Source organism: Coregonus lavaretus, assembly GCF_964263955.1.
Source record: "Coregonus lavaretus genome assembly, chromosome: 25".
Taxonomy (NCBI): Eukaryota; Metazoa; Chordata; class Actinopteri; order Salmoniformes; family Salmonidae; genus Coregonus; species Coregonus lavaretus.
In genome coordinates, this window is record NC_140012.1 from 37112836 (window position 1) to 37126353 (window position 13518).

Genomic DNA, 13518 nt, shown 5'->3' on the forward strand with positions numbered 1-13518 from the left:
GTTTGAATACTTAGGTAAATGTGATATTTTTTATTTTTTATACATTTGCAAAAATGTCAAACATAACATTTTTTAAATCCATTTTAGAATTAGGAACACCTTCTGACTTCACCTATAATATTATTCTACAGTTGAAGTCGGAGGTTTACATACACTTAGGTTGGAGTCATTAAAACTCGTTTTTCAACCACTCCACAAATTTCTTGTTAACAAACTATAGTTTTGGCAAGTCGGTTAGGACATCTACTTTGTGCATGACACAAGTAATTTTTCCAACAATTGTTTACAGACAGATTATTTCACTTATAATTCACTGTATCACAATTCCAGTGGGTCAGAAGTTTACATACACTAAGTTGACTGTGCCTTTAAACAGCTTGGAAAATTCCAGAAAATGATGTCATGGCTTTAGAAGCTTCTGATAGGCTAACTGACATCATTTGAGTCAATTAGAGGTGTACCTGTGATGTATTTCAAGGCCTACCTTCAAACTCAGTGCCTCTTTGCTTGACATCATAGGAAAATCAAAAGAAATCAGCCAAAACCTCAGAAAAAAATGTGTAGACCTCCACAAGTCTGGTTCATCCTTGGGAGCAATTTCCAAATGCCTGAAGGTACCACGTTCATCTGTACAAACAATAGTACGCAAGTATAAACACCATGGGACCACGCAGCCATCATAAAGCTCAGGAAGGAGACGCGTTCTGTCTCCTAGAGATGAACGTACTTCGGTGCGAAAGTGCAAATAAATCCCAGAGCAACAGCAAAGGACCTTGTGAAGATGCTGGAGGAAACAGGTACAAAAGTATCTATATCCACAGTAAAACGAGTCCTATATCGACATAACCTGAAAGGCCGCTCAGCAAGGAAGAAGCCACTACTCCAAAACCGCCATAAAAAAGCCAGACTACTGTTTGCAACTGCACATGGGGACAAAGATTGTACTTTTTGGAGAAATGTCCTCTGGTCTGATGAAACAAAAATTGAACTGTTTGGCCATAATGACCATCGTTATGTTTGGAGGAAAAAGGGGATACCTTGCAAGCCGAAGAACACCATCCCAACCGTGAAGCACGGGGGTGGCAGCATCATGCTGTGGGGGTGCTTTGCTGCAGGAGGGACTGGTGCACTTCACAAAATAGATGATATCATGAGGAAGGAAAATTATGTGGATATATTAAAGCAACATCTCAAGACATCAGTCATGAAGTTAAAGCTTGGTTGCAAATGGGTCTTCCAAATGGACAATGACCCCAAGCATACTTCCATAGTTGTGGCAAAATGGCTTAAGTACAACAAAATCAAGGTATTGGAGTGGCCATCACAAAGCCCTGACCTCAATTCTATAGAACATTTGAGGGCAGAAATGAAAAAGCGTGTGCGAGAAAGGAGGCCTACAAACCTGACTCAGTTACACCAGCTCTGTCAGGAGGAATGGGCCAAAATTCACCCAACTTATTGTGGGAAGCTTGTGGAAGGCTACCCGAAATGTTTGACTCAAGTTGAACAATTTAAAGGCAATGCTACCAAATAATAATTGAGTGTATGTAAACTTCTGACCCACTGGGAATGTGATGAAAGAAATAAAAGCTGAAATAAATAATTATCTATACTATTATTCTGACATTTCACATTCTTAAAATAAAGTGGTGATCCTAACTGACCTAGGACAGGGAATTTTTACTAGGATTAAATGTCAGGAATTGTGAAAAACTGAGTTTAAATGTATTTGGCTAAGGTGTATGTAAACTTCCGACTTCAACTGTATATATTATTTCTTTTTGGTAGCATCTAAAAAGGCCCCAGTACCTGTTCTTAGCACTGACTGTCTTCAATTACTACAGGCCAGCCTACACAAATACTGCATGATGTATCGTAAAGCAGAGAAGCTTACTGGAAACACATTTGACAGTTGTTTATATTTCTCAGCACCTGATATACAACACTTTATATATGGCTATCAGCAGAGCTCAGATCTACACGATCAACACTAAACACGTTGGTGTAAGTAATCATGTGATTTTCCCATATAATAAACCATCTCTCACAGCAGTTTATATTACAGCAACAGCAAATCTTTTTTCCAATGGAAACTTCCAAATGGCCAATTAGGACCTACTATACATGTAGCAAGGAGCACAATAAAGAATGCTATAATGACATAGGCCAAGGGGAATGGGGCTCCAACAAAGAGGCCTAGGCTGCATACTGTTATCAGTCTTTGGGAGAAAAGCCTTGCAGTCTAGCCTATAACACAGTTATTCTGCTTTCTAAAGGGCCAACCTCAGAACATCTCTCTAATCTCAGCCTGGTTTTAATCTCAGTCTGGTCCGTGGAGGGGGAGGACGGAGGCTTGCAGGAATTATCTGTAACTCCTACACAAGTGTACGTTGTCATCCATTCTCAGCCGGGCCTAAAGAAACCATCATATTTCCCGCCTACTCCCATCAACGGCCGGAAAAAGCTATCCAGTCCCACTGCCTTCCAATCGCTCACACAACCACGTCATCCCAACACACACACCATCATCTCATCAGACATCCCACTCATTGCTCACTGACATCCATGCAGGTAATTACTCCATTGTAGGCAAATGACAATGCACTGCAGACATCTTAGATTGCATTGTTTAAGTATGTATGACTGATCGGACTGTCTGACCAATGGACCTTGACAATGGAATTCATCGTTTTCTTGTCAGGGCTGGGGGCTTTAATGCTGGTGCTCTCCAAAGACATGCTGTAAGACAGGCCATATCAAACTAGCACAACAGCTAAATGCATGAACGGTCATTTAACCAAAGCACGCCGACCATTATCTTCTAATATACTATGTTAAATATGCATTTCATTCATAAAGATGTTCTATACTGCTTACATTTACTGTACCAAAGCTTTTATTCAGACTTATGTTCTACTATTCAGAGAAGGCATTGCTCCATAACACAGGGCCTTGGTAGATATCCACTCAGAGACATTTGAGATCCCTTTTTCCCTGTGAGCTAGTGTGATAATGGCATTGTGAGAACTACAAATGCACAGTTTAATTTAATGCGTTATTCCTTTCGATTTTGGTATCATCGTTAGAGCCCTCCTCCACCTGCAGAGAAGGAATAGCCCCCAGTAAATATGACCTGCAGAGAAGGAATAGCCCCCAGTAAATATGACCTGCAGAGAAGGAATAGCCCCCAGTAAATATGACCTGCAGAGAAGGAATAGCCCCCAGTAAATATGACATGCAGAGAAGGAATAGCCCCCAGTAAATATGGCCTGCAGAGAAGGAATAGCCCCCAGTAAATATGGCCTGCAGAGAAGGAATAGCCCCCAGTAAATAGCCACCCCCCAATTCTAATGAATGAATAAATGGATTGAGCGTACTAAACATATCCCTCCCTCGCTTCTCCGTGGATTTAAGACTTCTAATGAGGGGCAGAGTATTCCTAGGATAATATGAAGTTACTAGTATGAAGGATAATATGAAGTTACCTCCATAAAGTCCTATAGGAACAGCTTATGTCAGGCTGGGAATTATGTGATGTGAACACCTTTAAACTCAAATTACATACAGGTTACATGCCATGTAGTAATTCTTTTTTGGGATTAAAAAACTAAACTGAGGTCTACAAAAATCTCCCTACCGCGAGTGCTTTGGACAGTCTTGTGGTGGTGACAATGTCCTGGTGAGGGATGAAGACATAACCCCCCTTCAGGTACACCTTCCTGGTTCCCACCAGATCCAATGCATCTTGGAATGGGACCTTGAAAAAAATAAACAGGAAAGGGGGTATGAGGTTATACATTCAACATAACTTGCTCATCCAGATATTTTGCCTCCCAATATAATATTTGTTATCTTTACACAGGGATGCACTTGTATGTTCTCTAATAGAATATTGTCATGTTTGTAGAAAATAATACAAAAAATGTATAACTCACTTTGTAGAAGTCTTGGTCCTCAACCGTGATCCCGCTGACAGCAAAACTTGAGTTAACGAGTTTGTCCATCAGGTTTTTCTTCTCATCTAGACATTAGGAAAAAGGTGGTGGGCATTCAGTGACAGAAAGAAGCATAGTGACACTTGATTGTATAGCTAACAATGTAATGTTGTTGCATTCTCTGGAGTGAGATGAAGACTGTACAGTACACTTCCCCGTCAATAGTGTCCTCTTAGGCCTAAACAAATGATAGACAATGTGTCCCCGGTCTGCCGATGACCTATCTGATTGGTATGTGTCTAAATCAATAAAGTAAGGTGTAAACACATGGTAAGGTGAGTGAGTGTGGAGAGCTGGGTCGTATTCATTAGTATACATTAGTCCCTCCCGGTTTCAGTCCGTTTTGGCCATTGTGGGATATCTTACACTGAAGACCCAGAATGCATCAGAGCCTTTATAATCACAGAGCATCAGGCATAAACACTAAGAGGTAAACACAGCTAACCTTAAGGGCAGACGGAGTTAGAACCTTGTCGCCCATCTCCAAGACATAACCATTAACAAAGAACGGCTGCCAGCTATGTAGAACCTGCGGCCATAACAAACACTTTTTCACCTGTCACTCAAATAATTATATATAATTATATATAAAATGTTTTACCTATCTCCTTCTGGGCATGCAGGTGATGAACACCTTTTGCTTGCCTTTCACAGTGCAAAAATCTATTTTAGTTTACCACTAACCGCCAAGAGTAATTGGGGTGGGTGGGGGTCACCTCCCTCGTTGCCATACTGCATTACTAAAAAACAGTGTTCGCTCAATGGTCATGTCAAATAGAATGAAAAGGAGAATGTTTTATACACTACTGTAAATTCATCCCATTTACTTCTTAAAGTTCAATTGATTCATCTTTTACAAGTTTAAATGTATTGCAATTAGCTGCAACACATCTCATGAAATGCACCTTGAAGTAAAATAATGAGATTCAAATTAAAATAGAACCATTGCAAAAACAACTCTCCCCACAGCAGACATTTTAAGACATGTATACTATTGCGAGCTGACAGCACCATCTGCTGGCAGGTCTGAAACAATACCAGAAATACAGTATGTCCAAACAGCATCAGGACCAGGGGTGTATTCAAATCAAACGTTATTTGTCACATGCGCCGAATACAACAGGTGTAGACCTTACAGTGAAATGCTTACTTACAAGCCCTTAACCAACAATGTTGTTTTAAGAAAGAATACCAAAAATATATATATATATATAATAACAAAAAAATACAATATAAAATAATACAAAATAAAAGTAACAATTAATTAAAGAGCAGCAGTAAAATAACAGTAGCGAGGCTATATACGGGGGATACCGGTACCGAGTCAATGTGCGGGGGCACCGTTTAGTCGAGGTAATTGGGGTAGTATGTACATGTAGGTAGAGTTATTAAAGTGACTATGCATAGATAATAAACAGAGAGTAGCAGCAGCGTAAAAGAGGGGTGGGGGGCAATGCAAATAGTCTGGGTAGCCATTTGATTAGATGTTCAGGAGTCTTATGGCTTGGGGGCAGAAGCTGTTTAGAAGCCTCTTGGACCTAGACTTGGCGCTCCGGTACCGCTTGCCGTGCGGTAGCAGAGAGAACAGTCTATGTGTGACGAGAACTGAGCATACGAAGAGGCAGGGCGCAGACGCAGGAATCAACAATGTAAAGGTTTACTTAACACTGAGCAAGAGAACAACAACACAATAACAATCACACACAACACAACACTGAACAGTCCAGGGCTATATAGGGGTAGTGATGAGATGATGAGGTGCAGGTGTGCTGGAGGTGATTAGGGTGCGTTGGGTTTCCATTCCGGTGTTGCCGAGGAGGTGCGTTCAGACCGTTGGCTCAGTAGACAGGCGAATCAGAGCGGCGGAGGGGAGCAACGGGAGGAGACGTGACAGTACCTCCCCCGGACACGCGACTCCCAGTCCACCAGGTAACGGAGCCGTCCCCCACGGAACCTGGAGTCCAGCAGGTCCCTCACCGCATATGCCGGACTCCCGTCAAGGGGTGTACCCCGGGGGACGGCATCCGCCAGAAGACCAGGAACCAGCGGCCTGAGGAGAGACACATGAAAAGTGGGTGAGAAACGGTAGTGAGGGGGAAGGAGCAGCCGGTACGATAACTCATTTATCCGCCGGAGGACCTTAAACGGCCCCACAAACCGGGGGCTCAGTTTCTTGCAGGGCAGGCGGAGAGGGAGGTTTTTTGTGGACAGCCAGACACAATCACCAGGCTGGAATATGGGGGCCTCACTGCGGTAGCGGTCGGCTTGGTCCACTGCCGACGAATGGCCCTCTGGAGATGGACATGGTCGCGTCTCAGACCTGTCCGGCCCTTCAGAACCACTCGTCGACAGCGGGCGCATCGGTCTGGTTGGGTGTCCAAAGGGCCAGGGCCGGCTGGTACCCCAGGACGCACTGGAAGGGAATGAGCCCCGTGGAGGAGTGAACGAAGGAGTTCTGGGCATATTCTGCCCAGGGTAGAAACCTCGCCCACTCACCCTGCGGGTCCTGACAGTGGCAACGAAGAAACCTCCCCAGCTCCTGGTTCATGCACTCCACCTGCCCATTTGACTGAGGCCTATACCCGGAAGTGAGGCTGGCCGTGGACCCGATCTTCTCCAGGAAAGCCTTCCACACTCGGGAGGTGAATTGGGGGCCACGGTCCGAGACGATGTCCTCCGGGAATGCCGGAATACCTGTTGGAACAGGACCTCAGCGACCTGGAGAGCAGAAGGAAGACCAGTTAGTGGCAAAAAACTGCATGATTTGGAGAACCAATCTACGACCACCAGGACTGTGGTGAAGCCGCCCGAACGTGGGAGGTCGGTGACAAAGTCTACGGACAGGGGTGACCAAGGTCGCTGAGGCACTGGGAGAGGAACTAGTTTGCCTGCCAGGGCGTTCCGAAGTGTCTTTGTTTGGGCACATATAGAACAGGAGTTGATATAGCGGGATACAACAGTAGCCAAGGTGGGCCATACCGGACGGAGTGCCCTGCCGTAAGGGTGGTGTGCGCCCAGATCAGCAGGCGGTCACGGACCCTGGTGGGTACATACACGTGCCCCAGAGCGAGGACCACCGGCAACAACTCCCTGTCTCCAACTCCATAGTTCCTCTCTGCGGGGGTAAGCTTTTTAGAGAAAAAGGCACAGGGATACATTTTCTCTGGCTTACCTTGCCGCTGGGAGAGGACCCCACCCACGCCCTCCTCAGATGCGTCCACCTCCAGGATGAAAGGATGAGCTGGATCTGGATGTTTCAGGAGGGGTGCTGTGGTGAACCGCTCCTTCAGCCTCTTGAAGGCAGCGTCAGCCTCAGGGTTCCAAGCCAGCTTCTGAGGCCCCTTAAGGAGAGAGGTGAGCGAGGCGGCTATGGAGCTGAAGGACCTGATGAAACGCCTGTAGAAATTTGCGAAGCCAAGGAAGCTCTGTAGGCCCTTGATGGTGGTGGGGACTGGCCATGACCTGACGGCGTCAGTCTTCGCTCTTTCCATGAACACCCCCTGAGGACTGATCCTGTATCCCAGGAAGGAGATGGCCTGTTGGTGGAATTCTCATTTCTCCCCCTTCACCATCAGGCTGTGTTCCCGGAGGCGGAGTTGGACCGCTCTGTTGTCCCTGACGTGCTCCTCGAACGTAGCCGAGTAGATCAGGATATCTTCAATGTACACCACCACCTGTCTACTCAGCATGTCTCGGAACATGTCATTGACGAAGGACTGGAACACGGAAGGTGCGTTGGCGAGGCCGTAGAGCATGACGCAGTATTCATAGTGGCCTGAGGTTGTGCTGAATGCTGTCTTCCACTCGTCTCCTTCCCGGATTCGAATCAGGTTGTAGGCACTCCTCAGGTCCAACTTGGTAAAGTACCGGGCCCCTCGCAGCTGCTCGATGGCCGATGGAACCAGAGGGAGGGGGTACCGGTACTTGGTGGTGACTGCGTTCAGCCCCCGGTAGTCAATGCATGGTCTCAGTCCTCCGTCTTTTTTGGCCACAAAGAAGAAGCTGGCGGAGGCAGGAGAGGTAGAGCGTCTGATGAACCCCTGTTTCAGGGTCTCCGCCACATACTTCTCCATGGCCTCAGTCTCTGCTATGGAGAGGGAGTAAATGCAACTCTTCGGGGGGTGTTGTCCCTCCAGCAGGTCAATGGCACAGTGCCACGGCCTGTGAGGAGGGAGACACTTAGCCTTGAAGGCAGAGAAGACATCGGAGAGATCTGCGTACTCACGTGGAATGTTGGGCTGGAGGGCGGACTCCGAACTCTCCACTGACGTGGAACAACAAACCACCGGCAGGCAAGTCCTCCGGCATGAGGGGGACCAGGCTGTGATCCTCTTGTTGATCCAATTGATGGTGGGGTTGTAAAGTCTGAGCCAGGGTAATCCCAAGACGATCCGGTGAAGGGGTGACGTGACAATGTGGAAGGACAGCTCCTCGTGGTGCTCCGGTAGTGTGGGAATGGTGATGGTGATGGGGAGAGTGACGTGCATAATGGTGCCTGATCCAAGTGGTTTATTGTCCAGCGAGGTGACGTGTAGCGGAGAAGGCAGTGGCACAGTGGGCAACCCCCATTCAGAGACCAGCTCCCTATCGATAAGGTTCCCCGCTGATCCGGAATCTATCATGGCCGTAGAAAGCGAAGAGAAGGAAGAACCATTCACCGTTAGGGGAACTAAAAACAATGGTTTGGTGACAGGTGATGACGGAACACTCACGGAGCGGCGACGGGAGTCATACCACCTAGATAGGGAGCTGCCAGGGGATCTGTGGTCTGTGGTGGTGTAGGGACTGCTGCCCACCTCCATGGGTGAGGACTCGGAGGCAGGGCGGCTTCCATGGCTCAGATGGGGTGAGCGTCGACGCTCCGGGAGGTGTTGGGAACGTCATCAGTCTCTCAACATGTCGTCAAGACGAATGGAAGTGGCGATGAGGGTATCAAGGTCGATCTTGTCGTCCCGACATGCGAGTTCCGTCGTGATGTCCTCTCGTAAGCCTCTCCTGAAGGCTGTGCGCAGAGCACGCTCATTCCAGCCGGTAGACGCCGCCACCGTGCGAAAACTCAGGGCATACTCGCACACGGCCACCTCTCCCTGTTGTAGCCGGAGGAGACGCTCACCCCCATCCTTTCCCTCCATGGGATGATCGAACACCGCCCTGAACCGAGCGAGGAAGGTGGAGTACGGAAGCGCCGCGGCCTCACCTCCTTCCCAGACTGCCGTGGCCCAATCCAGCGCCTTTCCCTTCAGTAGCGAAATCACCAGAGCTATCCTGGTTTGGTCCGATGGAGATCCCCCAGGCTGACGCGCCAGATACAGTGAAACCTGTAGCAGGCAGCCTCTACATTTCGTTGTTTTCCCGTCATAGCGCTCCGGCAGGGCGAGGGGTCCCTTAGACGTTGGTGATAGCCCGGGAGGAGGTGGACTGGGTGCACTCACCGCTCCCTGAGGTGGAACCGGAGCGATGGTCCGTTTATGCAGCGTTTGGAGCACTTCCTGCATGGCGGCGTTCAGCTGCGCAATCTGCTGCTGGTGCTGGTCGAGGCGCTGGGAAATTCCAGGAGGATTCCTTGCTGCATCCATCTTCGTGATTGGTGTGTGATTCTGTGACGAGTACTGAGGATACGAAGATGCAGACGCAGGAATCAACAATGTAAAGGTTTACTTAACACTGAGCAAGAGAACAACAAAGAGCGAGGACACAACAACCCAATAACAATCACACACAACACAACACTGAACAGTCCAGGGCTATATAGGGGTAGTGATGAGATGATGAGGTGCAGGTGCGCTGGAGGTGATTAGGGTGCATTGGGTTTCCATTCCGGTGTTGCCGAGGTGGTGCGCTCAGACCCGTGGCTCAGTAGACCGGCGAATCAGAGCGCCGGAGGGGAGCAACGGGAGGAGACGTGACACTATGACTAGGGTGGCTGGAGTCTTTGACCATTTTTAGGGCCTTCCTCTGATACCGCCTGGTATAGTGGTCCTTGATGGCAGGAAGCTTGGCCCAAGTGATGTACTGGGCCGTACGCACTACCCTCTATAGTGCCTTGCGGTCAGAGGCTGAGCAGTTGCCATACCAGACAGTGATGCAACCAGTCAGGATGCTCTTGATGGTGCAGCTGTAGAACCTTTTGAGGATCTGAGGACCCATGCCAAATCTTTTCAGTCTCCTTAGGGGGAATACGTTTTGTCATGCCCTCTTCACAACTGTCTTGGTGTGCTTGGACCATGTTAGTTTGTTTGTGATGTGGACACCAAGGAACTTGAAGCTCTCAACCTGCTCCACTACAGCCCCGTCGATGAGAATGGGGGCGTGCTCGGTCCTCTTCTTTTTCCTGTAGTCCACAAACATCTCCGTTATCTTGATCACGTTGAGGGAGAGGTTGTTGTCCTGGCACCACACGGCAAGGACTCTGACCTCCTCCCTATAGGCTGTCTCGTCATTGTCGGTGATCAGGCCTACCACTGTTGTGTCATCTGCAAACCTAATGATGGTGTTGGAGTCGTGCCTGGCCATGCAGTCATGAGTGAACAGGGAGTTCAGGAGGGGACTGAGCACATACCCCTGAGGGGCCCCCGTGTTGAGGATCAGCGTGGCGGATGTGTTGTTACCTACCCTTACCACCTGGGGGCGGCCCGTCAGGAAGTCCAGGATCCAGTTGCAGAGGGAGATGTTTAGTCCCAGGGTGCTTAGCTTAGTGAGGAGCTTTGAGGGCACTATTGTGTTGAACGCTGAGCTGTAGTCAATGAATAGCATTCTCACATAGGTGTTTCTTTTGGCCAGGTGTGAAAGGGCAGTGTGGAGCGCAATAGAGATTGCATCATCTGTGGATCTGTTTGGGCGATATGCAAATTGTTTCTGTGATAATGGTGTTGATGTGAGCCATGACCAGCCTTTCAAAGCACTTCATGGCTACAGGCGTGAGTGCTATGGGTCGGAAGTCATTTAGGTAGGTTACCTTAGTGTTTTTGGGCACAGATACTATGGTGGTCTGCTTGAAACATGTTGGTATTACAGACTCAGACAGGGAGAGGTTGAAGATGTCAGTGAAAACACTTGCCAGTTGGTCAGCACATGCTCGGAGTACAAGTCCTTGTAATCCGTCTGGCCCTACGGCCTTGTGAATGTTGACCTGTATGAAGGTCTTACTCACATAGGCTACGGAGAGCGTGATCACACAGTCGTCCGGAACAGGTGATGCTCTCATGCATTTCAGTGTTACTTGCCTCAAAGCGAGCATAGAAGTAATTTAGCTCGTCTGGTAGGCTCGTGTCACTGGGCAGCTCATGGCTGTGCTTCCCTTTGTAGTCTGTAATAGTTTGCAAGCTGACCAACTGGCAAGTGTCTTCACTGACATTTTCAACATGTCCCTGACTGAGTCTGTAATACCAACATGTTTCAAGCAGACCACCATAGTCCCCGTGCCCAAGGACTCTAAGATAACCTGCCTAAATGACTACCGACCCGTAGCACTGATGTCTGTAGCCATGAAGTGCTTTGAAAGGCTGGTCATGGCTCACATCAACAGCATTATCCCAGAAACCCTAGACCCACTCCAATTTGCATACCGCCCCAACAGATCCACAGATGATGCAATCTCTATTGCACTCCACACTGCCCTTTCCCACCTGGACAAGAGGAACACCTACGTGAGAATGCTATTCATTGACTACAGCTCAGCATTCAACACCATAGTGCCCTCTAAGCTCATCACTAAGCTAAGGATCCTGGGACTAAACACCTCCCTCTGCAACTGGATCCTGGACTTCCTGACGGGCTGCCCCCAGGTGGTAAGGGTAGGTAACAACACATCTGCCACACTGATCCTCAACACGGGGGCCCCTCAGGGATGCGTGCTCAGTCCCCTCCTGTACTCTCTGTTCACCCATGACTGCATGGCCAGGCACGACTCCAACACCATCATTAAGTTTGCCGACGACACAACAGTGGTAGGCCTGATCACCGACAACGATGAGACAGCCTATAGGGAGGAGGTCAGAGATCTGGCCGTGTGGTGCCAGGACAACAACCTCTACCTCAACGTGACCAAGACAAAGGAGATGATTGTGGACTACAGGAAAAAAAAGAGGACTGAGCACGCCCCCATTCTCATCGACGGGGCTGTAGTGGAACAGGTTGAGAGCTTCAAGTTCCTTGGTGTCCACATCACCAATGAACTATCATGGTACAAACACACCAAGACAGTCGTGAAGAGGGCACGACAAAGCCTATTCCCCCTCAGGAGACTGAAAAGATTTGGCATGGGTCCTCAGATCCTCAAAAAATTATACAGCTGCACCATCGAGAGCATCCTGACTGGTTGCATCACCGCCTGGTATGGCAACTGCTTGGCCTCCGACCGCAAGGCACTACAGAGGGTAGTGCGTACGGCCCAGTACATCACTGGGGCAAAGCTTCCTGCCATCCAGGACCTCTATACCAGGCGGTGTCAGAGGAAGGCCCTCAAAATTGTCAAAGACTCCAGCCACCCTAGTCATAGACTGTTCTCTCTGCTACCGCACGGCAAGCGGTACCGGAGTGCCAAGTCTAGGTCCAAAAGACTTCTCAACAGCTTCTACCCCCAAGCCATAAGACTTCTGAACAGCTAATCATGGCTACCCGGACTATTTGCACTGCAAACTATTTGCACCCATCCTTTTTACGCTGCTGCTACTCTGTTAATTATTTATGCATAGTCACTTTAACTCCACCCACATGTACATATTACCTCAACTACCTCAACTAGCCGGTGCCCCCGCACATTGACTCTGCAACGGTACCCCCCTGTATATATAGCCTCCCTACTGTCACTTTATTTTACTTCTGCTCTTTTTTTTCTCAACACTTTTTTTGTTGTTGTTTTATTTTTACTTTTTTTTTGTTTAAAATAAATGCACTGTTGGTTAAGGGCTGTAAGTAAGCATTTCACTGTAATGTCTGCACCTGTTGTATTCGGCGCATGTGACCAATACAATTTGATTTGATTTGATTTGATTTGTCTCGATGAAACATAAGATATTACAGTTTTTAATGTCCTGTTGGTAGGATATTCGTGCCTGTGGTTCGTCCATTTCATTATCAAGCGATTGTAAATTGGCCAATAGTATCGATCGCAAAGGCAGAATAGCCACTTGTCGCCCGCTCCTTACCAAACACCCCGATATCTCCTTTTCTTTCTACTGCTAATGAAGGGGATGAGGGGCCTGTCGGGTGTTTGGAGAAAATCCCTCTTGTCCCACTCATAAAATAAAAATTATTCGTCCAGTTCAAGGTGAGTAATCACTGTTCTGATGTCCAGAAGCTCTGTTCGGTCATAAGAGACGGTAGAGCAACATAATGTAAAAAATTAGTCGGATTCTGGTGCAAAACGTTTTTTTCGGAAACTGTTTACTCCAAACGGAAAAACTTTTTGCAAAGAAAACTAGAGTTTCTATTGAACTAATGAATACATCCCAGATTTACTGAGAATTTACATTTAGCTAAGTTTACCTGTTACTTAAAAAAAATATATATATAATACAAGTCA

General features: G+C 47.7%; 1 pseudogene across 1 annotated transcript in view; it reads right to left on the reverse strand.

The window, feature by feature from the left end:
* The window catches only part of LOC311100901 (DNA primase large subunit-like), a 115152-nt pseudogene that overhangs the window by 97632 nt on the left and 4002 nt on the right, over positions 1 to 13518 (reverse strand). Inside the window, exons 5-6 of the transcript in view lie at positions 3936 to 4021; positions 3638 to 3757 (exon numbers count right to left, since the gene is read on the reverse strand). The product of the transcript in view is annotated as a DNA primase large subunit-like (transcript). The remainder of the gene's footprint in view (positions 1 to 3637; positions 3758 to 3935; positions 4022 to 13518) is intronic.